Raw genomic sequence first — 16,065 nt, 5'->3', positions numbered from 1 at the left:
TAAGACATTCAATGACTCTGGAAATCTGTTCGTGTCACTGTACACTAGCTTCCATCTAGTAACTTTCTAAAAACCATAAACAAAATACAAATTATTCAAGACTGAAATCTGATATACGGAACAAAAAAGAAGGGAGAAAGAAGAGAGGGAATAGAGTCATATACAAACAGATGAACAAGAGAAAGGATTTACCTTGTAGCTGCTGTTAGATCCTGAGGAGAGTTGGATAGGTTATAGAAATGACAGATACAAAGTCAGCCAAATAGTGAAGGTGCTAGGCCTGCCCCTCCTACTGCATCTGATCTTTTAATGCTTCCCATACCACAGATGATGCATCCAGGAGTTGAGAGAGCTGAAAATTTGGCACCACAAAGATCGCATACATCGTATCCGATTGTAGACAGACAGCTGAGAATGGCGGCACAGAACTGAGAGGGATATTCCAGTGGATCAATAGACTTGTTGGTTAAACCACTCTGAACAAAAATGTCAATAAGGCTAATCAATTCCTCTTGCTTACTCGGAGGTGCCTTAGACAGCAGAAGTTCAAGCATCTGCTTCGGGTAAGCATAGTTCTGAACATCCATATTTCGTTTTAGGCGGTACGAATGCAATTTATTCAGTGCTTTGCCTGCAGAGGCAAAGAACCTAGATGTCTCGATAGTCTTGCCATCTCATCTTTTGCACTAAGTGCTCTTGGGTTGGGACATGGACTTTCTGCAACCTCATAATTTCCTGGAGTAGAACCAAAGCAACATCCAATCATGAAAGATAATTTTATATTTGAAACTATAGAAATATGGTTGAAGATTATTGGTATTATTATTTTATAGAACATGGGAACAAAGTAAGCAAAAACTACCAAGCTTGTGTTTTTTTCTTCAATAGCAATTGATTTATATGCATATGCTGAATAGGTTCATTATTGTTCCACAGATATCATAGATCAGATCATTTAACTTTTATGATCTTTAGTACAGTGAGTGATGCAATACATTCAACCTATATTGATATTTTGAAAACTTATGCGAAGCTTATGACTCTTAGATCCTAAAACAGTAGTTTTTTTGGGGATAAATCGAATTTTATTATCCAAAGAGCAGAGTTCTGCTATAAAAACAATCAATCAATCTGTAACAAAAGAACTATAGTCAACCTACTTACAAAAACAAAGATTGGTTAGACTATACCCCAAGCTTTACATAGGTCATCAATAATACTATCATTTCTATTAATATTTCTACCCTTCAGTTGGATCCCCATGACTTATTTAATAGCCTTTAACATGTCTTCGATATTTCTATATCAACCTTGAAAAATTATGTGATTCCTTTCCTCCCACAATATGTAGATATATGTTGTCCAAGAGATCTTCAAGATTGTGATGAGTAAAGACTTCCCTTTCCATGTTGAAGTAGCCCGAGTAACCATTTCATCCCAAGATAAGAATGCCTTCTGCAATCCACTTAGAGACAATATAGAATTCCAAAGCTAAACAACAAGAGGACATTGGGAGAAAATATGGTTTCTTGTCTCATTCTCGATGTTGCAATTTACACAAGCCCCTTCCAAAGTGATTCCCATTATGAGTAACCTGTCTCTTGTTGGAAGTCTGTTTAGCAAAGCCATCCAAGAAATTAATCTGAATTTTGGAATAAATTTTGGAATGTGCAAGGGGAACCAGATTAGTTTGTGCCAGGGAACTTTTTCCCCTTTGATTCGGATAGCATCCCAGATATCCCTTAGCTTTAATGAACCAGAAGAAGAAATAATAGAGAAAGTTATAGCACACATTTTAAATAATCTGGTAACAATCCATCTCAAGTTAGAACCTGCAATATAATCCCAAAACTCATGGTCCTTAAGAATATAATCATGTAACCAAGCAACCCAAAGAGATCCATCTCTCGCAATGATTTTCCTAATGAGATCAATAAGACACACTTTGTTCCAAATTTTTATGTTCTTCAGACCGAGACCTCCTTCAGCTTTTGAAAAGCAAATTGATTCCCAACTGACTCGGGCACCTGCAGCTGCCTTGTCTTCACCTTTCCAGAAAAATCTGGAACAGAGCTGGTCAACCTTTAATAAGATCGATTGGGGAAGTATAAGTTGTCTACACCAGTAATTTGAGACACTGAACAGGACCGAACAAATGAGTTCAAGTCTGCCAGAATAACTCAGATTTCTAGTAGACCAGTGGTGAAGCCTTTATTTAATTTTATCAATTAGCACTTCATAGTCCTTCTCAGAAAGTTTTCGAGTAACTAGGGGACACCTAAGTATCTCACAGGTAAACTCCCTTTTTTGAATCCAGAGATCTGTTTAAAAAACTCCATAGCTCTTGAAGAACAACCAGCAGTGAAAAATTCGCATTTAGAAAAATTAAGATGAAGCCCAGAAATTTCATAAAACTGACCAAGAACACTTAAGACACCCATAATAGAATCATCATTGCCCTTGCAAAATATCATAAGATCATCAGCAAAAGATATGTGAGTAAGCCCAATCTTCTTGCATTTTGGGTGGTAACTAATTTTCAGCAGCCAAGTTAAACATTTTAGAGAAAACATGCATAGCAAGAACAAACAAAGTAGAAGAAAGAGGATCACCCTGTCTTAAACCTCTTGCTCCCTTAAAATAGCCAATTAGGGAACCATTGAAAGAGATGGAGTACCTTGCTTGAGTGAAACAAGATTCAATCCATGCAATGAATTTTGGAGGAAGAATAAGAGCTTTGAGAATAGAAGAAATGAAACCCAATAGAGGGAATCAAATGCCTTATGAAGATCAATTTTCATGGAGCATCTAGGGGAGATTGATTTCCTACCATAGCCTTTGACCATTTCTTGAGCAAGAAGGGTATTGCCAATAATACTCATACCCTTGATAAAAACTGTCTGGTTTAAAGAGATAATGTCTGGGAGAAGTTCTGATAGTCTTTTAACCAAAATTTTAGTAATGGTTTTGTAAATTACATAACAACAAGAAATGGGACGAAAATATTTTACAGCTCTAGGATTTGGGACTTTATGAACAAGAGATATGACAGTGGAGTTAAAGGCTGGATTCATGTAAGAATTATTGAAGAAATACTTAACAGCGGCAGTAACATCATCTCCTACAATAGACCAGGTTTTCTTGAAGAAACATGGAGAGAAGCCATCTGATCCAGGGACTTTTTCATCTCCTTGGCAGAAAATGGCTTCCTGGATTTCTTTGGCAGTAATATCTTTAACAAGGCTAGAATAAGCTTCTGATGACAGAGAAAAATCCAACAACTCTTTGAGAATATTAGGATCGATGTTCTTGACTCTGTTATCAACAGAACCAAGCAGATTAGAGAAAAAACTGATAATTTCCTTAGCCATAGCATCAAAGGATTCAAATCTGTTGCCATTTCCATCAATAAGGACACGAATGATATTTCTCTTATTCTTAAAAGCAAGAATAGAGTGGAAGAATTTTGAGTTCTTATACCATTTTTAATCCACTGAACTTTGGCCTTTTTGTTTAAGGAATAAAGTTTCAGCTTCTTCAAGTTTCCTTAAATCATTTTGAAGGATGAGCTCCTTATCAATTCCGTCCTCTCCTTTTAAGGTAAGGAGTTGTTGAGATTCCAACTCTCTTCTTTTAAGTTTCACTCGGTCAGGAAGGTTACTAAAATTGTCTTTGTTAAACTTCTTGAGGATATTTTTGAGTCTTTTAAGCTTTGTGAAAAGTACAGACATTGGGTTGCCTTGCACATTGAGAAGCCAAGAATTCCTAACCACATTCAAGAAGTTAGGGTGAGCAGACCAGAAGTTAAAAAATTTGAATGGTTTTGGTCTGTTAGCAGGAGACTCTTTGAAAAGGGAGGCAATAGCCATGCAATGATCTGAGATACCAGGAGTAGTGAATTCAACAAAAGAAAGAGGAAAGGAAGTAGCCCAGTTAGGATTTATGAGAACCCTATCAAGCTTCCTTGCAAGAAAAAGGTCTTTCTGCTTGTTACTCCATGTATAAGTTGGACAAAAAAAAGGGTGATTAAGCAATTCAAGCTCTTGAGTAATGTCTTGAAAGTCTTTCATATCATAAGTAAGGTAAAAACCAAGAAATTCATGATCAGAACTTTCATGGGAATGCAAAAAGATATTAAAATCTCCTCCTAACATCCAAGGGGAGTGATTGACTAAAGAACTCACAACTTTAAGCTGCTGCCATAACTGTCTCCTAGTAATTCCATCATTGCTATAATAGATAACCAAAATGAAAAAAAAAGAGAATCATTATAGAAGCCCTTAATAGTAATAATTTGATCAGAAGTATAAATGACAGAGAAATCAATACCTTTCCTCCAAAGTAATCAGATTCTACCATTAATAGCATAATCATAGTTGGTACTGATATTCCAATTCGAGAATTTAGACTTGAAAATAGCCTCGGATTTGTCAACTGTAACTCTAGTCTCCAATAAGCATAAAACATCAACATTGTTCTGTGCAGCTCTATAGATCACTTTGTCTTGTTTATGTGGACTGTTAAGTCCTCTAATGTTCCAAAAACTTAAGATCATTGGGATGGGGAAGTTCCCAATTGACCTCCAACATTAAGACTGTTAGATCTTTCTATGTGGTCCTTAGGGGAAATAGAAGTAGTAACAATGGTAGAATGGTCAGTATGGGCTTTTAAGATAGAACAACCTCTGTCCCTTTTAGTGACAGTAGATTAAGAAGAATCAATCACTAAAGCTTTTGAAGGCTGAATAGTAATTATATTTTTAGCAACATCAGAGACAACAGGGGAAACAGATGTAAGATCAGAAACTGTAAAATCTTTCTGGGCTTCTAAGTCATTAGAAACAGTAAGATCTCCAATAGGAAGATAAGAATTAATAGCAACACTGACATTAAGGAGATTTTCAACACTGTTCGAAGGGTATGTGTTAACTTGATCCTGTAAAGCTTCTATTCCTTCAACAATAGGGGCAAGAGAATTAGAGACAGAAAATCCCTTTCTTTTCCAAACTTGGGAAACCATAGAAGAAGATTTTGATTTCTGAACACACCCTTTTTCACTGTGCCCAAATACATTACATTTCCTACACGATTGGGGAAGCCATGGAACCTCAACTAAGATCAAGGTAATAAGACCATCTTTAAGCACAACATCAACAAACTTAGGAATAGTATCATTCGCCCCAATCTCAATACAAACTTTTGCATATTCGAGCCTAGTTTTAGACGCAGTTACAGTATCCATAGATTTTGAGATTTGGCTCCCATTTTCTTAAGATAAGTGGCTTATTATGAACATGCCATGGGCAATTTTCAAGCACCCAATTCCTAGCAGATTCAGAGGAAAAAGAGAAAATAAACAAGTTATTTCCAGCTGAACTGGCTTGTAATCGAGAACCCATTAAAGCTTTACTCCATAAGCTGTTAATAGATGCAAAACTAGGAGAAACGCCAAGAAATTGTCCCACAAGAGATAGTTTCCATTCGGAAATTCCAGCTTCTAAGATCTACAGGGGAGGGAGGACAGTCGGGTTCCTTCACGAGACTTTGGCGGGAAGAACTCTAGGTCATGACCTTCTGAGCAGCCAAACAACTTTCTCCATTCCATAATATGTAAGAAAGAACACAAGGAAAGGAAGGATATGGAACTGCGAAAAGAAAAATCAGATAATCGGCCAAAACAAAAGTCCACACAAGATGATAAACTGCTTAATATTTGAAAAATCATAAAATACTATCATCAATGATCCATTCTATGATTTAGTCTCTAGTACAACTAAAAGACATGCAGTTATCTCTGATGCTTAACTCAAGGTCCAAGGCGAATGGTGTATGGAAAAAAATTCCTTACCTGAAGAAGGTTTACTGCTATCTTGTACCGAGCACAAATTGCAGCTTGAGCTTTAATATCAACTCCACGAGAGTTATCTTTAGCCAATGCCAGAAAAACTTCATCAAAACAGGATAATGAATCTGGAAGTTGGTTCTGCTCAAGGTGAGCAAGTCCAGCCTTGAAACATATGGAAGCTGGAGCCCCATGTGGAACCTATCAAGAGAGAAAGTATGGTCAATTGAAGAATAAAGGAAGCTACAAAATAAACACATTCCAGAGAATCAAAAGAATAGATTATTGTAACAAAACAAAATATGTCAAAAGAACCTTTATTTCAAAAACTGTTAGAAATTATTTTGTATTTTCTCAGGGAAATAAGTTAAAGGATTTGAAGTTATTAAATGCATTCAGCTAAGTTTAATATGCACAAAATGCAATGGCCTTCTAAAATCAAGAGCGAAAAGGAACAGTGAAAAAGATAGTATAATGCGCATGGTCACCTGTCCAGGACGTATAGATGCTGGAGCAGATGCAGAGGGAGTAGGTTTTCCTGACTCAGGAGAGTTTGGAACTTCGAGAGCATTAAGATCAAGAGGCTGCGTGAATAGCTGTGTTGGACGAGGTTGAACTTGAGGCTGTGGCATACCAGCAGCCACGGCCGAGTATTGTGGAGGAACACCGCCATCAGGAAGTGCAAAAGACTCGGGAGGAATAGGTTGTTCAGTGGCTTGAGGTGGAACCCCACCATCAGGGAGACCAGTATTAGCTCCAGGTGCATTTACCTTTACAGGTGGAAGAACCTTTCCGGTAACTTCAACCTATTGAGAAGTTTGATCCAACTTTGAAAGATAAGTTCCTGGAGGAGGTAAAGCAGCTGCAACCTGGAGGGATGGTATTGTGTGCAGGAAAAAGTCCTCTGGTATAGGTCCACCAGCAATTCCCACACCTTTGGTGGGTGCAGGAGTTGCTTTTGATACCAATGTAGGTTTTGTCCATGACTCAGTGCCAAAGAGATCACCATGGGCAGAATAAAATTGCTGTTGACTCTGACCAAGATCCCGAGAAACACCGGACAATGATTTTGTCCTAGGTTTAGGTAGGGGCAAGCCATCGCCAAGTCGCTTTGTTGCTTCTTTAATCTTATCGACATCCACTGTGCCCGATGTCGGCATGTCTCGTATTCTCATCTGTAACTTAATAGTTTTTGATACCCCCTTCTCATCACTACTGCTACTATTATCAGCGCGCTATACATTGTTTTCTTAAACACTTCTGCAGCTTTAGCCTGTTTACCAGAAGAATTGGAACTGTCATGTGATTTAATTAAAGTTTCAAGGTCCATCAAGGAATCAGCCTTGATTCCACCACCCGCAACTCCCATAGAGTTGTCGACAAATTTAGCCACAGAAGTATGGACTCCATTTGGATTATTGTCAGCAGCTGCAGGTAAGACCAGGCTACTTTCCCTTACTTCAACAACGTTACATCTTCCTTTGATTGAACCAAGGTGAGCACCAATATCCAATATGGCCTGTGATAATAGATGGAATGGAACCATCATCGGTCTTCATGTATGTAATAACTTCTGCAGCAAGATCCCATTGGGGTATACCAGGGTTTCAAATCGCGGTCGCAGTCGTATTTTCGGTTATTTCGGATTTATCGTAATTGCGGCCGTCGCGGGTACTATTGCGGTCGTCGCGGTCGCTATTGCGACTGTCGCGGGTAACTCGGATGATGACAAAACCGCTATATCGCGGTCGAAATCGCGGTCGCGGACCTGTTTTTGAAACCCTGGGGTATACTCTTTAGGCCCTGATTGGTTCACGGAATATCCTATTACCGGGGGAATGAAATCCATATTCTCTCATTTGTTTGGTCGGTAATCTTATTCTCAATAATCTTTTATTACTAGCAGTGATTTTTTTGGGTATATTACCGGGAATGTGATTATCTCCATTCCCTTAGGTATTGTTGGATTACCAGCGTTTTAGACTAAAATGCCTTTAATTTTTTTTAAATTATCATTCTTCTGTCGTTGAATAATAAAAATTCTACGAAGGTTAAATTACAAATTTATCCTTAAACTATTTTATATTTACAAAAAAAAACCATAATTATAATTTTATATGAAGTTCAGGGGTTAAAATAAAATTTAACCATTTCATTAAACCTATTTATCTTTTCAATTTTATAATATATATATATATAATATATAAATTTTATGAATTTAAAATTTCTAAAGAAAAGTATATTAATTAATTATAGTAATATTATAGTAGAATTCAACTTGTTAAAAAATAAATATATAATAAGGACAATTTGATAAAATATACATTTCAATATTTTTTTATTTCTTTAACCAAACACAGTAATCTTACATTCCTACTAAACCAATTAAACACAAAATACAACATTCCTAGTAATCCTATTCTCTGATAATCTTTTATTCCCTCTGGTAATCTTTTATTCCCTTTGGTAATCTTTTATTCCGTGAACCAAACACACCGTTAAGATCATCTTGATTTCCCAGTTTCCACCACCCCATTCAGGTCCTTTAGGAACCATACTTTCTGCAGCAAAGTTGGCAAAAATGCCTTGTGTCCAACCGCTCTTAAAATCCTCTCACAATATCGCCTCATTTCTGAATCAGAACCTTCTTCCTCCAGCCGCTGAGCAAAACGTCGCATTGCACTGGGGTTGAGGTGCATATAAACAGGTCTAGCATGCTTTCATAGTCTGCTATGACTTCAAAAGTTTCGTTCGCACTGTCAAACTGACCATACCTGAAATTTAAAACTTTAGTCTCATGATACATATTGACTTCTTTTAAAAGGAGTTACTATCTTCTCAACCTTCTAAACATAATTTTATTAACAAGAAGTTCACTAAGAATGTTTATAAATCCCAGAACCCAAGCAGTGAGAGAAGTAGAGGTCGACGACTATGATTGCTTACTTGATACAGGCATGTCTCAAATTGCGGAATCAGTGGAACAAATGAGAGGTTGGTGGACATTTTGGATAATCTCTAGAACGCACAAATTCATCCTTCAGAACAGATAAAGCAGTAGAGAAACGAAGTGCCTTGATTGCATAGACTCCTCGCAGCACCCAAGTTTGTTTACATCAAATTCAGAACCAAAAGTAAAGACAACTGTGGACCTGCTTGGGATAATGACACTGCAAGAGCTCCACAAACAGGAGGACCTCTAGCTAGAATATCAAGAGATCGAGGAGTAATACATAGGCTGTCAAACCTTTAAAAAGGTAAAGCAGTAGAAAAGTCACATATAAGTTTCATGCACCAATCCAATTTGATATAGTTAATGCAAAGATAGTAACTGAAGATGCTAAAATTTTACACATCAAACGAGAGCAAGACTTATAGGCACAGTACATAAAAAATAAAATAAAATTAAGAAAAAGAAAGAAAGATATATGCAAAAGGGAGAATAAAACCTTGATGTTATTTGGTACAATATTTCAGAAAGGTCAAGCTTCTGCTCAAAATTTTGCTGCATGGTAGCAAAACCAACAAGAAGAGGTTCGAGGAGCCCAACAAGGCAGCTCTTAATCTCAATCCCCTTCTTTTGTCTTGGATTTATATCTGTAGGGTTAGCAAGCAACAACCGGTCATTTAGAACCCCAAGCAGAGCTGCAGAGTAGAAATCATCTTGGTAACTCCACAATATGGTTTAAAAAGAGACCTGCACAGAGTTATCTTAGATACAATAAAATGGTGTAAAAAGAGAAAGAATTCGCTGCATTTGGCATAAAAATGGAGAGTACAGTCCTCACTTTCCCATCCCATCCTAAAATAGAAGCTGCAGTTGCAGTAGAAAAGAGAAGTGCAGGTCAAACCCACAAAAGGGATCTAAAGTGCACAGGAGTTAAGAAGTAAAATAAATTTATTAACCTTGACTAATTACATTTCATACATGAAATAGAAAAAGCATGCATGCAAAACATATACAAGTTTAACCTCATATTTTTTGATAAAAGATAAAAATAACCTCGCATCACTTGAAATATAAATGAGAGCTGAATTTACATTGGTCAAGTTCTGACATATTTTTATCTCTCAGGCAAAATTGGTGCATTATTCAATGGAGAAGTGAAGAAAGAAGCAAAGAGTACAAACAAATCAAAGGGAAAACTCCCATGGTATAAGCAGTCATGCATGCCATGTATGTATTTTGTACTAAAACTTATTCTGCATTATGCATTTAGGATATCGGAGGATTTCCTTTGTCAAATTTAGAAGAACTGCTTGCTAGCACATCAAGATCTGCTGAAACTATAAGCACTCTTTGAGTAGTTAATACTCCAGCAACATAACCTCTCAGAGTTTGTTGCCAATGCACTTATGGGTATCGAAACGACATTGTTAGAAATCATACCCATTAGCATATTGTTTTCAAGAAATGTGCAGTTAAACTAGATAAATAGAAATGCAATCTCAAGCATATATGTCATATTCACTATTTAGTTCCAAGAAACTAATGAATTTTCTTTTGCCACGAAAAATGCAAGTGTTTTATAGGCCATCTACAGAAAAGTTGAGTTACTCACCTGAAGCACAATCTCATTTGCTTTTAACCTTACATACTTCTTCCCTTTTGTTTTTGTCGATATATAGTGACCATCAGAATTTGGAAGCCAGGACCCGTGAAACAACTTTGCCAAACCAATCTGCTTCCCATTACAAGCAAACATCAAAGTGGACTCTGCAATCTTAGAAGATATTGATCAGTATCGTGTGTCACAAATGATGGCATCAGATATGTAGGGAAAAAATCCACCAATCACCTATAGGAGTGGAAAATATACGGTCGACTTCTGTGTCAAACATAAATGGAATAGGACCCTGAACAGAATTAGCTTTTGCATCCACAGGTTCATCAGGTAAAAGATTTGGTTAACGTGCACCGATTTTTCCATTAGCTTCTTGTAAAGCCGCACCAGGAAGAATATACAGAGCCAATCCGGACTTATCTTCATCAAGAATAGCAAATTGATTGTCGATGGGACCAATGAATGCTGCCTCACAATCTACAAATTCAAAAGGAAAATATCGTAAGTAAATAATATGGTCGGGCATATATACAATGAGAAAATAGCAGGTAAAAAAGGAAAAGGAAAATACCTTGGATTGTGCTTCCTTTGCTGTTTAAGAACTTTAAATCAGTATTTTCCCAATAAAGCACCACTTCATTTGTACTTCTACTAAACTCATAAACAATGAGAAACAGATTCCGCTTCTTAGCGTAAACCATATGTTTAGGATAATATTCCACATTCCCTGGGATCTGAAAGCAAAATCTATTGTTAAGACCACAGCCTCATTATAGCATTAAAAAAGACCTCTTTAAGCATTTACCGATGTGGGAACTTTCTTGTAAACACTATCTGCTCCAGAACAAAGATTGTAAGCCATTATGTTCATGCCATCTACATAAAAAGCCCTGACAGGATAATGAAGTACTTGATTCTCCTTGTTGAAAAAATTGAGCTCCAAATGAATTGGCTGCCAATAAAAGTCGGCCAAGTCAGATAAAAGTTAAACTAAAGGGAACAGAGATATTGATGCATATTCAGTTCACCTGGCAAACAGGAATGTCCTTCAGTTTATTTTTAGAATCCATAATAGTGATGAGAGGCAGCCTAGATATAGGGGCAATTTTAGCATGACCTTCCATGAAATGCTGCAATAACCAATAGAGTTAAAAAGCAAATCAAACAGTTAGAGCTCTCGAAAATGCATTTAACATATAAATTAGAAAATAATATATCAAATAAATAATACCATTTGAAATGAATCAAGTTGAAAGAAGAAGCATACACTACAGAGGAATGCCTTCCGGGCAATGTCAGAAATTGTAAGATGACTTTGGCTGTCATGAAATACATAAATTGTCAATAATGAAGCACGATTAAATAAAAATTCTATGATTGTATCATCAAATAGAATCATACCAAGGTAGGAATTTATCCACAACCCTAAAGAATAGCTCTATTTGTGTGATCATTAATTCGAATTAAACATTTCAACATCCAATCTAAATATGTTTATCTGCATCCAGATTTAAGTTCTAAACCCCAAAGTGCTAACTAAATCATGTACACTTGCTTGAAACCAAACTTAACTTACCCCTTCAAGTGTTGTTCTTGCAGTTGCACTTGAAGTCATGATCAACTAAAATACCAGAGGAACCCATGGATGAGAGCTTCCCCTTTAAGATAGATGCTGCACATGTATCACCTTTTCAGCAGATATAGTCAAAGAAATAAGTAGACTAACACCACATATAATAATCCTAGTGATCTTCAGAAAAATATAATATAATGTTGTTGAGTTAATCGATCGACGAAATAGCCAAGAGGGACGTGAATTGGCAATAAAAATTTTGGTGGAAGCTTTTGCAGAAAATTGAAAATATTTGCACAGCGATTTAGAGTGGTTCGACTTTCTCAACCAAAGTCTACGTCCACTACCTTAGCTATCCACACTAAGGATTTTCCAACAAATTCACTAATTTGTTCTTTCTTTTGAGGACAAAGAGTAACCTTACAACTCCCTCAAGAATTATACCCCAAATTCTTGAGAACACTCTCTCCCAAAGAGAAATACACAAATTTGCAAACTTACAGAAAAACCTCATAAGGTAAGATGTTTGCACAATTCTAGAATAAAGAAAGAATGCTAAAAAATGAATACAATTGAGCTCAATAAGAGTTCTTGAAAGCAAAATGAATATTGAATGAAAATTTGGCTTGAAATGCTCAAACTTGAGGTTTGATGCTTTCTCTTTGATTCTCTAGCTTCTCTTCTTAATTATTGTTGATCAATGGCTCCTAAGCTTGTTTAAATACACCTTGAATCACTTCTGAACGCTAGGGATCATTGGTGAAGTCAATAGATCCGTTATTGTGTGAAAACAATTAAATAAAACAGTTGGGAGCGTGTGTGCATCAATGCATAGCCAAGGTGTATCGGTAAACTATGTGTAAAATTCAAATATTTCGACCGTTATAAGACTTATTGCATCGGTACACTAGGGGTGCATCGGTACACTAGGAGTGCATCGGTACACTAATCACATTCGATGTTTCAAAGAGCCAGAAGTGCATCGATGCATGGTCTATGCATCGGTACACAAAATGCATTCGATGTTTCAAAATATTCAAGAGTGCATCGATGGAAAGCTTGTGCATCGGTAATCAAAATGCATCCAAAAGGATTGAAATTGGTCTTTGAAAAACTTGGAGTAATATTTTGATATTCGAATAATTGAATCGGATATACTTAAAATTGATTGTGAAATCTTAAAATTCAATAACCCTTGATTTGTTATATCGAAACATCAAAAATGTTTTCAACAATCTCTCCCTTTTTGATATAACAAAACATTTAAGCAAATTTTAAGATTTTCATTGAAAATCATTTTTGAAACCAAATTTGTAAAAATTACTCCCTCCCCCTTACTATATTCTCCCTAGGCCTGTAAACGAACCGAGCACACATGAACGGAGGTATGTTTATGTTCGTTCATTTCATAAATAAACGAACATAAACGAACAAATTTTTTTTGTTCATGTTCGTTCATTAAGGAATACAGCTTGTTCATGTTCGTTCATTTAAATGATAAACGAACATAAACGAATACAAACGAACGAACATAATAAATGAACATAAACGAACAACACAAACACAAAAAACAAACTTATTCGAACACAAAAAATGAATGTAAAAAAAAGTAAACAACTTAAAATTCATTAATATAACTTGCAACTTTAGAGTTAATTTGTTCGAATACGACAAAAACATACATAAATCATAAATAAGCTATATGAACATAATAAAGTCTTAAAGTTAATTTGTTCAACAAAACAATCTTCTTGAAATCCAAAAAACTTCAATAATCTTCGTAACATATTCAACTTACCCTCTGTTCGAATATAAATGAACGAACATAAATGAACATAAATGAACGAACATAAATGAACATAAATGAACGAACATAAACTAACATATAATCGAACGTTCACAAAAGTAAATGAACGAACTAGCCCTTTGTTCGTGTTCGTTCATTTAATTAAACGAATGCAAAATCTTGTTCATGTTCGTTCATTTAATAAATAAACAAATATAAACGAACTTCCCGCCGCACGGTTCATGAATGGTTCACTGAACGTTCAGTTCATTTACAGGCCTAATTCTCCCCCTTTTTGTTAAATCAAAAAGACTCTATAAAACAATTTAAACAAGATTTTGTAATGTTAGCCAATTGATTTAAATAAATATAGCTTAAGCTACTAAGATCACAATCAAAAGAAATGTTAACCATTAGTTTCATAATTCAATATTCATGAACAATGTGTAATGGTAAATTGGTCATATTCTAAATGATATACAATCGGTTTAAGGTGAAAAAGTTTATCAAATTTCCAGGATGTGAGGGTAGGAAGGTATTGAAAATTTATATCAATCATAGCTTGAATCGAGGGAATACGCTCTTCCCAGATTTTGTATGACTCAAAACAATTATGATACCTATGGTAGAGATCTTGTCTCCGACCAAGTACATTGAAACATGAGTTGAGAATGGTCATATTTGGATCATCAAGGTTTGGATCTGGATTGGGTGGAAGAATAGGAGGTCGGTTTTGACTCGAACGACTAGAGGATGTCCTTGGGCGTTTAGAGATGGTTAATGAAATCGGAATATGATAGATAACCTGCAATTTTGAAACACATGTATGCAATATTCAAGATTCTCTAAACCGAATCCTAATGGGAAAAGTTTTGAAAACTATTTGGAAAACAATGTTTGAAAAACATAATACATATAGTTTTCATGAAAACAACATAACCGAATCAAAAACATTAATTAAAACAATAATTTTTGAAAATAATTTTTTTATTTCGAAATTAAAAAAATCTTGAAAAATTGTGTGTTTTTGATAAAATTGATTATAAAAACTAGTTTCTAAACATTAAACAATCAATGCACGATACTTTGTTCAACCTAGAACTAATCAAAACTAATCCTAAGTTCAAAAATTAATAAAACAGGGTTTTTTGAAATATTACCTTGAAAAATTTGGATTTTGTGAGAATGTGATGATTTTTGCACGAGTTTGTAGATGCAAGCAGGATTAGAAGTTGATAAACGAGTTAATTCCGACTTGAATCATTGAAAATGAGCAAGATTGGAGTATAGGGTGAAATAGGTTTTGAAAGGCATCAAAGAGAGTGTTTAGGGTTTTGAAAAAAATGATTTTTAGGGATTTAAGAACCTAAAACCCGACGGGTGTATCGATGCACAGCAGAGTGCATCGATGCACATTCAAGGAATGCATCGGTGCACCTTCATGGTGTATCGATGCACATTCAAGGGATGCATCGATGCACTGTCTAGTGTATCGATCCATAGTTAACAAAAATGTCAAAAATCTGTTTTAATCACTTAAAATGCTAAATTAATTAGCTCTAGTGGTATTGGCAACTCAAAAATCGAAAATTAACAATGTTCAATCAAATAAAGTTATTCTTAAATTTTATTTGAACATACAATTAATTTTCACTGAAGATCATAAACTCCCCCTAACTAATAGCAAAGAATGCAATAAAAAATGTTATTTTTATAAGCATTTTTTTATTTCTTATTTAAACAATAAGTGAAGATAGGTCAGTTAAACCTAATTCTCTTCTAAGTGTCTAAAATCTTTCTTTATCTAAAGGTTTTGTAAAAATATCCGCTAATTGATGCAAAGTATCAACAAATTCTAGAACTACATCTTCTTTAGCGACATGATCTCTAATGAAATGATGTCTAATTTCAACGTGCTTAGTTCTAGAGTGTTGGATGGGATTTTTAGTGAGAAAAATAACACTAGTGCACAACAACTACAATTTTGTTTCATGCTTCAATTCCATAATCTAAAAGTTATTGTTTCATCCATAAAACTTGTGCACAACAACTACATGCTGAAATGTATTCCACTTCAGTGGTAGATAATGCAACACAATTTTGTTTCTTTGGAAACCATGAAATTAACATATTTCCTAGGAATTGGCAGGAACTGGAGGTGCTTTTCCTATCTATTTTACATCCTCCATAATCCGCATCAGAAAAGGCATGCAAGCTAAAGCTAGAGTCTCTAGGATACCAAAGTCCTAAACTAGGAGTGTCCTTAAGGTATCTAAAGATTCTCTTAACAGCTAGTAAAT

At 35.4% G+C, this 16,065-nt stretch overlaps 1 pseudogene; it reads right to left on the bottom strand.

The window, feature by feature from the left end:
* Nucleotides 1-246: 246 nt before the first annotated feature.
* Nucleotides 247-16,065, bottom strand: part of LOC120138994 — a 32,117-nt pseudogene continuing 16,298 nt past the window's right edge.

This window comes from Hibiscus syriacus, unplaced genomic scaffold, assembly GCF_006381635.1.
Source record: "Hibiscus syriacus cultivar Baekdansim isolate YM2019G1 unplaced genomic scaffold, ASM638163v2 tig00110718_pilon, whole genome shotgun sequence".
In the NCBI taxonomy this organism is placed as follows: Eukaryota; Viridiplantae; Streptophyta; class Magnoliopsida; order Malvales; family Malvaceae; genus Hibiscus; species Hibiscus syriacus.
This window is presented reverse-complemented; position numbering and strand designations above follow the sequence as displayed.